Source organism: Macaca fascicularis, chromosome 9 (genome assembly GCF_037993035.2).
Source record: "Macaca fascicularis isolate 582-1 chromosome 9, T2T-MFA8v1.1".
NCBI lineage: Eukaryota > Metazoa > Chordata > Mammalia > Primates > Cercopithecidae > Macaca > Macaca fascicularis.
The window spans coordinates 133,263,401-133,276,319 of NC_088383.1; the positions used below are offsets into that span (position 1 = coordinate 133,263,401).

Genomic DNA, 12,919 nt, shown 5'->3' on the forward strand with positions numbered 1-12,919 from the left:
TGGCCAAGTCGTGGCCAGAAGGGCCAAGTCCATGTCCATCTGCAGAGCGTCATGAGAGGCATCTGGCACCCACACCTCCCATCTGTGGTCCATAGTCTGTCTAGAGAGATAAGAGCAGGCTCACAGCCTCCCTCGAGGGCATGGAGGGAAGATTGGGCAGGCCAGGAAAATGGGTCCTGCTGTCCTGGCAGTGAGAAGTTCTAGGGCTGAGAGGGAATGACTAGCAAGAGAAGCACCTCCAGCCTGCCACTTAGGGTGCCCGAGTTAGCAGGCACAAATACAGGGTGCCCAGTTACATTCGCATTTCAGCGAAGCAAATCCACTTTAATATAAGTATGTCACATGCAATAGTTGGAATATACTTATACCAACAAAGCACTCACAGTTTGCCTGAAATGCACATGTGGCCAGGAAGTCTCCATTTTATCTGGCAACCCCACCCCTGCGCCCCCACTGCTCCCGGAGCGCTGTTGGGAGTTCAGGGAAGGGTCTGGTGTCCAGACCCACTCCTCTTCCCATACTAGTCCTAATGACAGAATCTAAACGCACAGAAGGAGCCCAGCAGGGATCAAAGGTGGCTTTGTTCACGGTGTCATCAGATTGGAGGACATGGCCCAGATGTGGAGCCGACTGACCTGGGCACATGGTGGCTCCTCTGTCCCCCGTTGTTTGTAAATCCCTCAATATCTGAGTGTGTTTCTTTTCCTACAACTTGGGCAATAATAATAAACCACCCCCTACCTTCCCCCGGAAATAACTGCTGGGAGGACCAACTCCCACATTACACATAGACGTGCTCTATTAAAAGTAAAGTGCTCCCACGTCCTACCGAATTTTAATTTATGAATATAATTTTAATAATAATAAAGGAAGAGGTTGAATTCATTGCACGACTCTGAGGCCTTCTGGCGTTCTCAGCAAGCCTGGTTTTCTGTGTGTACACAGAGTTAATGCCAACACTGCGCTCTGGAGGTGCTTAAAAAAAGAAAGAGATCCCGCAGCAAATTTGATTTAGGTGTCTAATTCCATTTGAAATGACTTCAGCAATAAATAAACCCCTCTCTTTGATTTTTTTAAATCAGCACATTTCAGTGGCAAAGTGACATCTTGGAAGCAGCGGTCCTCTCCACCCTGCTTGGCTGGCACAGGTGGGCCCACAGTGCAGGGACACTAAGGCTGGCCCGGTGCCTGGCAGTCATGCCACTGCAAGTACAGAGAATATCCACTGCCAAGCACTTAGATCCCTGGCTCAGCGGGGCAGTCAATCTCACCTGCATGGATCTGCCTCACCCTGCTCACCTGTGGATCATGCAGGCGTCCAAGGTGGTTCTGAGTGTCCTATTTGTGAATCTATAGGGAGTGTCCTGTTGGACATTAATGAGTGACAGAGAGGCTTTGGGAGGCAGACAGGAGTCCGGGACTGGAATTTGGGCAATGGATCCTACCCTTTGACCTACAGCAGTTGCCCAAGGGCACTTCCTGGGGCCCAGGAGCACTGCTAGGTCTCAAGGGCATGGCCAAGCATTCATCTCCAAAATCAACCTGCTATGGAGCCACTTGCTAATCAGGAGATGCTGGTGAGTTCTGAGCCCCCTGGAGCTCCACCTCCTCACCTGTGTAGTGGAGATAGGAGAGGCGGCCCACCTAAGGCTGTCTCCAGGACGCTCTTTCTCCATCTATCATCTACCCTCATGTAGGGTGGGTAGCACAGCCTGACAACTGCAAGCCCAGTGCAGCAAACAGGAAGGGCTTCTGACCAGCGATCAGGGCAGCCTCAGGAGCTCAGAGAAGCTACACACGTGTGCATGCACACACACACGCATGCATGCACACACACACACACACGCTGACATCCACTGAGTCACAGACACACACAGACTCCCACGCCCCGCGGGCAGAGCAGGCTGCTTGCTGCTTGGATGTGGCCACGGAGTGGGTGCATCCAGCTCCACCATCGACAGTTCCCGTGGACTCTTGTTCTGTCCCAGTCCCCGCCCCACATTGAGCTGCAGGGATCAGGGGAGGATTTCACCTTTCACCTTTCACAGCACTTGATCATAAAACAAAGCTGAGCGTCTACCCGTTTAGGTTCCAGGCCTCTTCAAAACATCTCTGGGTCAAATGGCTGCAGGGAAACAGGCCCTGCAATGCTAAGTGTCTGCTCCTGGATTGGGAAACAGCCCCCGGGCTGTCTCTTCACCTGGAAAAGTTCCCAAAGGCCCCCAGGCTGGCCCTTACACGCAACCAGCAACCAGAGGCCTCACCTGCCCTGGAGCGGATAAGGCCCCACCACTAGGAACCACGGAAAGGCCACAGGAGCAGACACTGCTCCTCGACTCCCTGAGGCAACAGCCCTGAGTCCCCGTCGTGGGCTCCACTCTGTGAAGCTGCCCCTGGGCCCACAGCAAGGCATCCCATGCCAGTTTCCAGTCAGCCCCTGTGGCCTGTGGCCCCAGCACCTCCCTGTAAGTCAGACACGCAGCTTCCAAGGCCTGCCCAGGGCTCTCAGTCAGTGGGCACGAGCGGCAAGGCCCTGGCCCATGGAGGTTTAACAAGCTCCCAGGTTGCTCTTGACACCAGGTGGGGCCTGAGGGCTACACTTCTAATGAGGCCCAGGGGATGCTGAGCCGGCTGGACTGTGGGCCACACTTTAATGGGCGACCACTGCAAGTTGTAAGGGACACGCATCGCTCTTTGAAGAGGGACCCGGAGTGCATTCATCTGTCTAAATGGTTTGGGGAAGGACGTGGACCTTGGTCACCACGGAGCTCCTCTACCCCCTCCCTGGAAACCTCTAGCCAGTATCCCACGGGCCTCTCCACTCCAACAGGTGCAAAGACAGCTAGAAATATGGGGGCACCCCCCCCTGCTTTGCCCCTGCATCGAGCCGGCCACCAAGTCCCAGGGCTCATCTGTTTGGGTAACTATTCCTGTACAAAAGATACCCCAAAACTTCACAGCACAAAACAGCTCTTTTGTTGTGTTCTTGGGTTGGATTCTGTAAGCCAGGAGTCCAGGCAGGGCACCACAGAAACAGCCTGTGTCTGCTCCACAGTGTCTGGGCTCTCAGCTGAGAGGACTCAAGGACTAGGGTTTAGAATCATCGGAGGCGTCTTCCCTGACCTGTCTGACAGATGATACTGTCAGCTGGGACCTCAGTGGGGACTGTCAGAACACAGCACATACACAGGCCCTTTTGTGTGGCCAGGGCTTCCTCCCAGCATGGCAGCCACAGGGCAGTCAGATTTCTTTAGATGGATGTTCAGGCTCCAAGGGTGAAAGTCCCACGAGAACCAGGGCCTAGCCTCAGAAGTTATGTGCCGTCACTTCCACTGCCTCTGTCCCCTAGAAAGTCAGCCCAAATCGAAGAGGAGGAGACACCAACACCACCTCTCCATCGGAGGAGTGTCAAAGAATTTGCAGACGTGTTTGGAAATCACCTGCCCTCTCGGGGTGTCTCCCACGTGCATGCTCTCCCTTTGCCTCCTGACCTCTGGCTTGGTTCAGGGCCTCCCTATCTCCCATCTGGGCCTTTTAACAAGCCCCCTGTTGGTCTCCCTACCTCTAGCCCTCTACTTCAGAGCCACCCATCACCAACAGGGATGTCCATGACACAAGCAGGTCTAGTAGCTTCCTACTTGGACACTTCCAGCCATTCACCATAGAAGTAGGAAGCAGCCAAGCTGTCTGACTTGCAGCATTCATTTATCCTGACCCCCGCCTCTGCTCCAGTTTAGTGGACTGCATACAGCCTAAGCATGAGAAATTAAACTCTGAGAACTGCTGGTATCAGCTGGGTGTGGTGGCTCACGCCTGTAATCCCAGCACTTTGGGAGGCCAAAGCAGGTGGATCACTTGAGGTCGGGAGTTCGAGACCAGCCTGGACAATATGATGAAACCCCGTCTCTACTAAAAATACAAAAATTAGCAGGGTGTCATGGCTACGCCTGTAATCCCAGCTACTTGGGAGGCTGAGGCATGAGAATCACTTGAGCCTGGGAGGCAGAAGTTGCAGTGAGCCGAGATTGTGCCACTGCACTTCACCTGGGTAACAGAGCAAGACTCTGTCTCAAAAAACAAACAAAACAAACAAACAAACAAAAAGCTGGTACAGACCAATGATTCACAGAGCCCAGCACAGAAAACCACCTGGGGATGTTTCAAAGCACCCCTTTTCCCCAGAGCCCCACTTCAAACTTGTTAAATCAGAGTCTGCAGGCATGAGGCCAAGACAATGGCATAGCCACTTTATGAAGTCTACCCAGATGGTCCTAATGTGCAGTCAAGGGGGAGAAACGCAGGGGTAGAGTCAAGCTCTCATATTTGTATATGATGTTATGGAGCATGACTCAAAGCCTTCATCTAATTTCTAGTTTATGAAAGATCATCTTTATCCCAGAAGTGAACAAGGTCACAAATCTGTTGGGTTTTTATAGAACACATATCGCAAGCCACTTTCCAAGTCTAAAACTAATAAATGAATGCAAAAGATGACTAATTTAAATATCAATTTCATGCACATAGTAGATGCTCAATAAATATTCATTAACTCAGTTAATCAGCCACTCGATCAATTGGCTACAGCTACCCAAAATACTTCTGCATCTACCCTAGTAACTATGAGTTCCCTGAGGGCAGGTATGGGGACCCCAGCTCCCCTGCAAACAACATTTGATGAATGAAGCAATGCCTTGATGTGCAAAGCAAATGACCCTGAAGGCTCATGGCTATCTCTGTATTTTCTAGGTGTGCAATGGGTTTCTAGTTGAACAGAAAAATGCTAGTACGTAACGAATGAATCCATCCGTTGTTGGAAGGATGATGATGTTATGATTTAATTATAGAAAAGATCCTTATTAGTCAGCTTGTCCAGGTTATTGTGCTTCTTTTGGAGGCTTTTCAACTGAACATTAACCCAGAAGCTCATGGCCAGCTCCCAGCCACACATGGACTGGTATGTCACAGCTCCCAGCCACACACAGACTGGCATGTCACAGCTCCCAGCCACACACGGACTGGCATGTCACAGCTCCCAGCCACACACGGACTGGCATGTCACAGCTCCCAGCCGCACACGGACTGGCATGTCACAGCTCCCAGCCACACATGGACTGGCATGTCAGGTGCCCAGTGCTGCTCTGTGCACTGCCACCCAAGAAGCAGGCCTCAGCCTTGCCTAAGCAACCCTCACAGGCACATGGCCTCTGCCCAGTGACCAGTGGAGGGTGGAAGGTGTAACCACGGCCTATGCATCACCCCTGTCTTGTGATCTCAGCTGCTTTGGCCTCTTGGTTGCAAGAGCTGCAGCTCAGTGATAAAGAACAAGGGCTCTGCGGTCAGACAGGCCAGGGGTCTAGAGCCTGGTCCACCACGAGCTGTGTGACTAGGGCAAATCACTGCACCTCTCTGAGCCCCAATTAAGATGATGTTAACAGCAGTTCCTTCCCTGAAAGTCATTATGAGATAAAAATGAAATGATGCCTGTGGAGTCTGAATGCCAGGCCTGGCACAGAAAAAGTGCTCAGGATGTGGCAGGTGATGGCGCAGAGATCAAGCCTCAGGACCCTGGGCTGCCACTTAGTGACTGTGCCACCTGGAGCAAGTCACTTACCTTGTTAAGCCGGGTTTTTGCACCTGTGGAACAGAACCAATAACAGCGCCCATCATAAGATCATGGTGATGAGTCAGTGCTGAGAAGGACCAATCGTGGTGTTCACCGTGGCTGTTACTATCACCTTTGCAGGATCAGGGTTGATAATGGCTGCCATTTATTATTAATATAATCCCCAGAAGCTGACTCTTCTCCCAGCAAGGGTGCGGTCATGGTTCACGTGCTGACAACATTCCAGAGACTTGGAAACAGTTCCCTCCCACCAGCACCGGCCCCACCAGAACCTGCTGCAACTGTTTTTCTAATCAATGGAAATGTGCACGGTCCAAGGGAGGCGGGGCAGAGAGGGAGCAGGCATATCCCAGGCCTGCGTCCGCCCAGGCATAACCAAGGTGCCAGCCTCCTGCCACCCACCAAAGCCAGGGGGAGGAACAAATTCAGGTCCCCATGCGGGATGATGGCCCCCTCCCCACATAGCCTGAACCAACTCAGTAACTGATTTCTCAGCCCTGGATTTCTAGGTGAGCAATGGATTAAGACTTTTCTGGTCTTAAAGCTTGAAATTCACCTCATTTCCCCAAACCCTAGAGGGGAGCAAGTCTGTGTGCAGCCTTCCAAAACAAATGAGTCTGCTTCTAGAACCATCCCAGCCACCACCTCTGCCGCTTCCTCCCTCTCTTCCCAGGACCCTGAAGCAATCCGTGGGCCCAGGGTATTTGAGCCAAAGAACAAGGTGCTAGGCCAGGGTGATACAGGCTGGGCCAGCTCCAGCCCTGGCTGGACACAAGATTTCGTCTCCAGTGCACACACAAGTCCTGGTCCAGATGAGAAAAAGGAAGACAGAACATTCCTCCGGCAAAAAGTGCCATAGTGGCATTCACGACCAACTCCTTGGCACTCAGGTGGTGCTGCCCTTGAACAAATATCTGAGACCAGCCATCTTCCAGTACAGACAAGATCAGCTCTCATCCCGGGTCAGGACTGTGGATGCGTAGCTCTCCAGCAAATCACAAACTTCCTAACATAGCCAACCGATCAGTCTTGGTCAAGCCCAAACTCCCCCCGCCCCCAGGCAGCCTTGTGGCATTCTGAAAGGAGTAAAACTGACCCAATAGGCCCACAGACAGTTGTTGTTGTTTTTTAAATAAACATAGAAATTGACTTTTCTGGGCTTAAAGCTTGAAACTCACCAGATCCAGACAATGAGACACCAGGCCCCTCCTTCATCATGATTCCCTACTTAGCCCTCCTGAGTTCCTGTTTTCCCATACATAGTTACATTTCTTCCCTGCTATATAAACCCCTTATTTTAGTCGGTTAGGGAGATGGATTTGAGACTGATCTCCCATCTCCTCAGGTGCAGCACCCGATTAAAGCCTTCTTCCTTGGCCTTAATCATTGTCTCTGTGATTGGCTTTCTGTGTGATGAGCAGCAGAACCTAGACCAAACCCCTGGTGTTTCAGTAACAGACCTTGTCTGAAGACCTGGGAGCCACCTAGGTGAGCCCTGGCTGGCCGAGTCTTCAGACAATGTTGAACCTGTCTCTGCCTGAGATGAAGATAAAAGTAACCGATGCTGCTCACTGACCTCACTGCAAGGTGCTGCGAGACAAAAATGTGCACGCGCTCTACAAATTCAAGTTGTCGTCAAGATTAGTGACCATTCAGAGCCCTCCCTCTGGTCCCAGGGGAGCCCCCGGCAGAGGATGGTAAACTTGAATCCCCTGGGGCCCTCAGGAGCAGGAACTCAAAGCAGCCCTCTGAAAATCTGAAATTTCTGCAGCATCTCTTGTTTGATCTTCAAAGCTCATACAGGCTTTATGTTTCACTCATAATCCATTAATTTATTTTCTTACTAAGAGGACATTGTAAATTAGTTACCATCACTGATGCACCTGGTCAGTGAGGCCCCAGCAAGTTGTGACAGGCACACTTGGTGGCTGTCCCAGACACCAGCTCTCACGGCAGTTTGAGCGGCATCATGGCTATGGAGATCCTCACAGTTCCTTCCAAGAAGGGTTCAAATGGCCAACGTGAGCCCCATTATTATAGGACCTCACTGGTCTCTGTGTAGCTGAGATCATCTAGTAAATCCTTGTCTACGTTTGGGTTCCCCCAGAAGCAGAGCCTCAGACAAGGACTTGGTGCAGGTGATTTGGGGTGAGGGGAAGGTGAGCCCAGGAAGCAGGAGGGAGGGAGTGAAAGAGTAAGAAAAGGAAAGAGGAAAAGCGAATACCCAAAGGCTTTGGTGAAGCTACCGCTGTGGGTCATGGGGACCTGGTTCCTCTGGAAGGGACACACAGAACACCCCTGAGATTGCCCCACCCCATCCAATGCGAGTCAGAGCCAGCTCCTGCAATCAGTGCTGGCAGATTCCGGGGGGATGAGCTCACCCACACTCCCAGACTGGGCTGGCACCTGGCAAAGTGGGCTCCCTGGGGCCCTGGAGCACAAAGTGAAAAGATGCCCTGTGCTCCTGGAGTGCGGATATTGTCAGGCTGCAAAGGTCTGGGCACAAACAGAACCTTCCAGCTTCGGTCACATTGGTCCAGGCCTGACTGCTCCTACAACCCTCAACCCTCGGGGAGGCCTAGAGCTTGAGTCCTTCCTCACAGCAGAGTTCACCTTGGGCTGAAATAGAAACACACTATAACCGTGGGAGGGAAGCTTTCTAAGTCATATTACCCACTCAGCCTCAATCCAGCACCTCCATGGATGGTGCTTCCTTGATAACTCAGGCTCATCATGGATATGGCCACTGCCCAGAGATGAGAGGTGCACCCCGGAACCCATCAAGGCCAGGGCTGTTGGACCCACACTAGGGAACCCCCCAAATGCCCTGTTTCTGCATTGTGTGGCTGTTCTGATACCTGTGGTATCCTGCCGGTGGCATATGAGCTTTCTAGAAAACAATTTGAGACCATATCTCAAAAACTTTTAGAACAGGCAGAACATTTTCCACAATAATATATAGATATCCAAAGAGCTGTCATCCCAAGGAAACACCTGTAAATGTCAATGTCACCTCATTGTTTATAATAGCAAACAACAAAGAATTTAAATGTCAAAGAAAGGGGGTTGATAAATAATTTCTGGCTAAGTTACACAATGGATTGTTATACGCAGAGTGTGACCTGAAGTCGTACAGTCCTGATTTCATAAATCTATCCAAATATACACTTTTAAAATCCTAAAATAAAATACACCAAAACTCCAAATGCAGTAACCCCTCAGTGGTGAGATTAGTCATTTGAATTGTCTTCTTCATACTTGTCTGTATTTTCCAAATTTTCTGTAAGCATGTGTGCCTTTTATCATCAGAGCCAAGGCTTTTTGCAATGACATGAGGGCCACCCTCTCAGACACTGGGCCCACTAGGACCGGAGGCCCCTCTGCACTCATAGCTAAGGCCATTCCTGGACATGAGAAATCATGATTCTGGGACCTGCCCACCTCCCAGGGTTCACTGGGCTCCCCTCCCACACAACCCAGTCTCTTGAGGAGTCAGGGGCTGTCTCTGGCAGGTGATCCCCATTGTCCAGTCCTGAACAGAGCCAGCTGGCATTTTAGCAAAACGTTCTAAACAGTTTCTGACCCAGAGGAACCTGGAAACTTCAGCCTCTTGTCCCAGCCTTGAAAACAGCTTTGCCAGGCACATCCTGGTACAGGGCCTGGGAGATGATCAAGCCCATTGTCCAGGACAGAAAACCGAGGCCACCCAGGACTGTGCCGCATCTGGCCATCCCCTGGTGATCCCATTAAGCCTAAGTTCCAGCCTGACTGAGAGCCCCACACGGGCTGATCTGTGAGGTTACTGGAAAGAGGAAGCTGGCCTCAGGTTCAGGAGGGCTCCGCATCCTTACATCCCACTCTCCATGCCCAAGACCAAGATGTGTCCCAGTAAGAGCAGGGCTAGTCTACCACAACATGGCCAAGGCACCCTTCGGGGTGGCCAGGAAAAGTACAAGAGGGCAAGAGTGCCCTCCCTGCCTGTACAGTGCCTCCTCCTTCAAGAGCTTAGGTTTGGGAGCCAGATAGTCCTGGGTTCAGATTCTAGCTTGAGAACTTGGCTTGGCCATTCATGTCTCTGTCTGGGAGGAGCTTTCAGGAAATTACCAGCTCCCTGGTTTGAACCCCAGTAGCCATCACCAGGTGAGCACCTCAGAGAGCTGTGGGCAGCCTACCCACTATCAAAGGCAGTCTCTACCAGGGCAGGGGGAGCGTCGCGGCCCTCCTCTATAGGCTGCAGCCTGGTCTCTGCCTCCTCTCACGGAATCCCACCTCCCACTGGGGTAGGGAGCCACTCAGCAGGGAGCCCATGCCACAGATATGGGGCTCTGAGAAGGAAGCAACTTTGCCACCCCCCTCTACCACCCCCAAAAGCAGGACCTGATTCCAGATGTGGCCTGCCAGGGGGCCACAGCAGGCAGGGACCTCAATGTCATCCAGTCCAGTAGTATTATGTTACTTAGGTGTTAAGATATCACATTTCTTAGCTCACCCTAAATCAACATAAACCTGTCTAGGAGCCCCCATTCAACAAAATGGTTAAGTAATACAATGCCTTTGTGTTGGGTGATCCCTCCAGTGTCAAAGACCTCCATGAGATTCAAGGATGGGGTCTTGCATCATCAAGCCCCAGCAGCCCTCTCTAAGGGCTTGCCAACAGCTCTGGGAGTTCAGCACTTGGATCCAACCCAGATGATCCTACCCAGATGATCCAATCCAGGTGATCCTGTGAAGGTGGATGGCTCTGCTATCTTTGTGCCAAGCTTGGAAACAGATATTCTAGTGAACCAGGAGCCTGGGCACCTGCAGTCCCTCTCTCTGTGTGTCCCTGACATCCATGTCCTTCCAAAACCCTTCCCTCACCATGGCCCCTCCAGGGGATGTGTGTGAGTAGGGCCCAGGTTCCTGCCCCTTCTAGAACCACAAAACCCTGACCCTTGCCAGCCCAGCCCACATGCCTCCTTCACGTTAGTTCACATCCCCCCTTAGAGGCCTGCCACTATGAGATAACCAAGCCCGACAGCTCCTGGCTACCTGGCTTTTGAAGCAAATGTCTGGGTGAGGTCTGTGTTCTCTGTGTCCCACATCTTCTCCAAAGAAAGGGGGTTGATAAATAATTCCTGGCTAAGTTACACAGTGGATTGTTATATGTAGAGTGTGGCCTGACCTCCAAAAGCTGTCAGCAAAACTCATGCTGCACTCATAAAGGTTTGGCTACCTCATACATCTGAGGGAAGGAAAATACAAGGATGCAAAGAAAATAGCATCTTGATAATTATCCTGTCTCTGAAGTGCATGGAAAACGGTCTGGAAGGATGTACACCCAACAGAGAGGGACCAAGGAGGGCTGCAGGGAAGCAAAGGAGACTTTATAGCCACTTCGAAAAACTGTATATTTGGGACGTTTTATTACTCATCATGTATTATTCTCATTATTCTTTTTTTCTCCCTTTTTTGGGCTAGTTCTGGCTAAATAACAGAAAACAAAGTAATTTGTTATTTACCAAGCTTTAGTTACGTGCCAGGTGACCAAAGCAAATGTGTATTTACAGTTATGATGTAAATTAAACAATGAGCTGCATTTGGCCAGGCAAAGAGCGATGGAAGTGAACAGTGTCACAGGCAGAAGGAGGAATATCAGCTGGTCCTGGGTGGGAAAGAGCTTAGCAGATTGGAGGAACAAAAATAGGCCAGTGTGGCTAGAGCACAGTGATTCAAGGAGCAGAGACAGAGAGGAGGGTGGAGAGAAGCCTTGAGGCAGATCACATGGAAAGTTAAGGAAGGTTGTGTTCAGGGAGTTTGTGTTTCATTTGACGGTGCTGGGAACCATCAAAGGCTTTTAAGCAGGGAGCAACATGATCAGATTTACATTTTTAGTAGACAACTCTGTCTTCTTGCTGTGTGGAGAATGTTGGAGGGCAAGACAGGAAGTGTTATCAGTTACAGAATGCCAAGAAGAGGAATCTCATGATGCATGATTTTAAAAGAAAAATAAATAAAATAAATGGCACTGTTTCTTACCAGGAGGAGCCTGACATCCAAGGAGACAGGGGCAAAAGAATTAGCTGTGTTACCCCAGCAGGCAGGACAGAGAGAAGTTGGTGGCTGAGGCTGTGGGTCCATGGTGATTGGCTGTGCTGCTTGCCAGTCAAGTGATGTGGGCAGGTTGTTCAACCTTTCAAAGCACCGGTTTCTTCCTCTGAAAAGTAGAAGGTAGTTATATCTACCTCCCAAGATTGCCAAGAATATGAGTGAGCTACTGCATGTGTCATATATCATGCTTAGCTCAGTAATGTTACTTTATAACCATCATCGTCATCACCATTAATGTCTTCATCATCATCACCATTATCACCACCACCACCATCATCATCACCACTACCATCATCATCTTCAGCACCATCATTCATCATCACTGCCACCACCATCATCACCACTATCATCATAATCATCATCACCATCACAATCATCACCATCATCACCAGCACCGCCATCATCACCGCCACCATCATCATTACCACTACCATCATCATGATCTTCATCACCATCATTTATCATCATTGCCACCACCATCATCACCACCACCATCTTCATTATCATCACCATTATCACCACCACCACCACCATCAACATCATAATCATCATCACCAGCACCACCATCATTACCACTACCATCATCATCTTCTTCAACGCCATCATCCTCATCATCATCTCCATCATTGATCCTGCTCCTAGACTCCATCAGAGTCCAGCATTCTACCCCAACTCACCTCTTAATAACTCTGGGATCTGAGTGGGCCTCGTATCCTCAGTCTCCATGCCCTCTGTCAGGCTGTTCTCACAATTGTGGGGCTCCTTGTTCAAACTGAAAATGTGGGACCTCTTCTTCAAAAAGCAGGAAAAAAGTGTCCTTGAAGTTACTAAAATATAGAGCTTTCTTCTTTCTTCCAGTCTCTCTCTCTCATCTTGTCGTGATACTTTTTATTTGCTATTTGATGCCTTGATGCCATTCTAAGTAAAGAAAAATTAAAATTTTTAATTACTAACATGAATTTTACCATTCATCATTACATTGCACAATACCAGTTTTAGATACAAATATAAGAACATTTAACTCATACGGGAAATCGTCAGAATTATAATTTGTATCTGATATTTTGTAAGTACAAGTATATTTTTGTCGTTGCTAGAACAGTAGAAATGCTGTACAAAAAAAAACTCAACTGCTTTCTGTTTTTATTTCACTCCTGGATAGAATCACATTCTACCAACACTCTCTGCCTTTGCCTTACTGATGGG

The 12,919-nt window shown here is 49.9% G+C and overlaps 1 long non-coding RNA gene across 1 annotated transcript in view; it reads right to left on the reverse strand.

Annotated features, from left to right (window-relative positions):
* Window positions 1–12,631, reverse strand: part of LOC135965205 (uncharacterized) — an 84,861-nt gene extending 72,230 nt beyond the window's left edge. The window contains exons 1-2 of the long non-coding RNA XR_010578116.2: window positions 12,391–12,631; window positions 11,642–11,819 (exon numbers count right to left, since the gene is read on the reverse strand). This is a non-coding gene — a long non-coding RNA (uncharacterized lncRNA). The remainder of the gene's footprint in view (window positions 1–11,641; window positions 11,820–12,390) is intronic.
* Window positions 12,632–12,919: the final 288 nt, after the last annotated feature.